Genomic DNA, 3,990 nt, shown 5'->3' on the forward strand with positions numbered 1-3,990 from the left:
ATATTTCTGCAAGTCCTAGCCACAGCAGTCAGACAACAAAAGCAGTTAAAGGAATTCAAATCAGTAAGAAGTGCAACTTTCATTCTTTGAAGATGACATGATATTCTATGTAGAAAAACTTGAAAGACTCAACCAAAAAACTGCTAGAACTTACAAACAAATTCAGTAAAATTTCAGAATACAAAATTGATATAGAGAAATCTGTTGCATTTCTATACATCAGTAATGAAGCAGTAGACATAAAATTAAGAAAACAATCCCTTTTATAATTGTATCCAAAATAAGATACCTAGGAATAAACCTAACCAAAGGGGTGAAAGACCTGTACTCTGAAAACCATAAAACACTGTTAAATTGAAGACGACACAAAGAAAGAAAAAGATATTCCATGCTTATGCATTAGAAGAACAAATATTGTTAAAAGGTCTATGCTACCCAAAGCAATGTACACATTTAATGCAATCCCTATCAAAATACCACCAGCATTTTTCATGGAACTTAAGCCAAAAATCCTAAAATTTGTATAGAGCCATAGAAGACCCTGAATAATCAAAGTAATCTTGAAAAAAAAAAAAAAAAAAAAAAAGCAAAGCTGGCGGCATCACAGTTCTGGACTTCAAGTTATACTAGAAAGCTGTAGTAATCAAGTAGTATGGTATTGGCACAAAAATAGACACATAGATCAATGGAATGGAACAGAAAACTCAGAAATGAACTGACAAATTTATAGTCAATCTTTGACAAAGCAGGAAAGAAGTCCAAAGGCTTTTTAGACAGTCTTTTCAACAAATGGTGATAGGAAAACTGGACAACAATGTACAAAAGGATGAACCTGGATCAGTTTCTCATACCATACACAAAAATAAATTCTAAGCGGATGAAAGATCTAAACATGAGACCTGAAACCATAAAAATCCTTGAAGAGTGCACAGGCGGTAAAGGACCCTGACTGCAGCAACATTTGTATCTCCTGAGGCAAGGGAAACAAAAGCAAAAAGAAATAATTCAGACTACATAAAAATAAAAAGCTTCCACACAGCAAAGGAAACAATCAACAAAACTAAAAGGCAGCCTACAGAATGGGAGAAGATATTTGCAAATGATATATTCAATAAAAGGTTAGTATCCAAAATACATAAAGAACTTAAAAACTCAACAGCCAAAAATAAATAATCCAATTAAAAACAGGCAGACAACATGAACAGACATTCTGCCAAAGATGACATCCAGATGACCAACAGACACATGAAAAGATGCTCAATGTGAGTTATCCTCAAGAAATGCAAATCAAAACTACAATGAGATACCACCTCACACGTGTCAGAATGGCTACAATCAAGAACACAGGAAAGGACAGGTAGTGGCAAGGATGTGGAGAACAAGGAGCCCTTTTGTACTGCTTGGGGGAAAGCAAACTGGTGCAGCCACTGTGGAAAACAGTATGGAGATTCCTAAAAAGGATAAAAGTAGAACTACCCTATGATCTAGCAATCCGAAGGATAGAAAATACTAATTCAAAGGAATACATGCACTCCTATGTTTATAGCAGCAGTATTTACAACAACCAAGATATAGAAGCTGCCTAAATATCCAGCGACAAGCTAAGTGAAATAAGTCAGAGAAAGACAAATAACACATGATTTCACTCATATGTGAAATTTAAGAAACAAAACAAGCAAAGGAAAGAAAGAGAGAGAAAGTCAAAGAAAGAGACAGACTTTCATTATAGAGAACAGTCTGATGGTTATCAGAAGGGAGGGATGGGTGAAATAGGTGTGGAAATTAATGAGTGTACATATGATGAGAACAGGGGATCCATGGAACTGTTGAATTAGTATATTGTACACCTGAAACTAATATAACACTGTATGTTAGCTAACCGGAACTAAAAACATAAAAAATATAATAAAAAATAAAAAAAATTAAATAAAGTCTCTCCCTCCAAAAAAATTTTAAAAATTAAAAATAAATAGCACAGATCTTTCTCTAATGCTTCTAAAGTATGGAAAATAACAAGTATAGAAAATACTTGTTAACTTATTGTATGAGATCAGCATTACCCAGAAAATAAAACTAGACCAAGATACTATAAGAAAACTATAGACTAACACCCCAGATTAATATAAATGCAGAACTCCTCAACAAAATACTAGCAAACCAAATCCAGCAGCATATTTAAAGTATTATACACTATGATCAAGAATAATGTATCTAAGGAATGGGAGAGTGATTTCATATATGATAATCAGTATAACCACATTAATACAACCTAAGGGGAAAATATGTGATCATCCCAACTGATGCAGAAAACACATTTGACAAAATCTAGCATCTTTTTATAATTAAAAAAAAAACTCTGAAAAAATAAATAATAGGAGGGAACTCCTTAACATGATATGGAACATTTAGGAAAAAAACTATACCTAACATCAGACTCAGTAAGCTCATGGGTGAAAGTACAAAAGTTTTCCCTTTAATATCAGGGATAAGACAGGGTTCCTGCACTTGTCACTTCTATTCAACATTGAACTGAAAGTTATAGCCTGAGGAACTAGGCAAGTAAAAAAATGACATCCAAATTGGAAAGAAAAAATTTTGACTATCTCTAGTCATATACATCATAATCTTATATATAGAAAAACCTGTATGAAGCCACACACACACACACACACACACACACACACACACTATTCGAGTTAATAAAAATATGTAGTGAAACTCTAAGATACAAAATCAACACATAATCATCAGTTGTAGTTTTCTACTCTAGCAATGAACAACCAAATAAGAAATGAAGGGGAAAAAAAGAAGAAAATAATTCCATTTGCAGTGACATTATAAACAGTAGGATACTTAGGTATAAATTAACAAAAAAGACTTATAGTATTGGTAACAGAAAGTTACAAACACTGATAAAAGAAATTAGAGAAGACATAAAAATGGAGACCAACATTGTATTAATAGATTGGAAGACTTTGTATTGTCAAAATGGCAGTATTCCTGAAAATGATTGACAAATATAAGGTAATCTCTATTAGCCTTTTGCAGAAATGGAAAACCTCAACCTAAAATTTATATATAATTGCAAGGGCCCTTAAGTAATCAAAACAATCTTGAAAAAGAAGAATCAAGTAGAGGGATCCACAATTCCCAATTTCAAAACTTAGTACAAAACTTCAGGAATCAAAACAGTGTTAACTGGCATAAGGATAGATACATAGATTAATGGAGTTGAACAGAAGTTTCAGAAATAAACCGATATATTATGGCCAATTGATTTCTGACAAGGGTTTCAAAAGCATGCAATTGTGAAAGAATTGTCTTTTTTTTTTAAAGTGTTAAAAAACTGCATATCCATTTGAAAAAGAATGTAGCTGGGTCCTTCCCTCTGTATACAAAATTAATTAAAATGGATCAAATTCCTAAATACAAGACTTCAAACACTAACAGCATTAGAAGAATATTTAGAGGTAAATCTTCATGACTTTGGATTTGGCAATGGTTTTTTAGATATTTCACCAAGAATATAAGGAACAAAAGAAAAATATACACACATTGAGCTTCATCAAAATTAAAAACTTTTGTGCATTAAGAGACTCTATCAAGAGCATAAAAAGACAGTTCCTGGAATGGGAAAAAATATTTGCAAATTATATTTTCAATATGGGTCTAGTATCCAGAATACTTAAAAAGTCTTAAAACTGTATAGCAAAAGATAATCCAATTAAACAGCAGGCAAAGAACTCAATGGACGTTTCCCTGAGGTAGACATACAAATGGCTAATAAGTCCATGAAAATATGTTACTGCTATAAACTGAATGTTTATATGCCCTCCCAAATTCATATGTTGAAACCTAACCCCCAGTGTAACTATGCTTGGAGGCAGGACCTTAGGAAGTGATTAGGTCACAAGGGTAGACCTTCATGAATAGAATTCTTGCCCTTATAATAGAGACCACAGAGAGGTCCCTCATCTCTTCCACCATGTA

This window comes from Mustela erminea, chromosome X (assembly GCF_009829155.1).
Source record: "Mustela erminea isolate mMusErm1 chromosome X, mMusErm1.Pri, whole genome shotgun sequence".
Classification (NCBI taxonomy): Eukaryota; Metazoa; Chordata; class Mammalia; order Carnivora; family Mustelidae; genus Mustela; species Mustela erminea.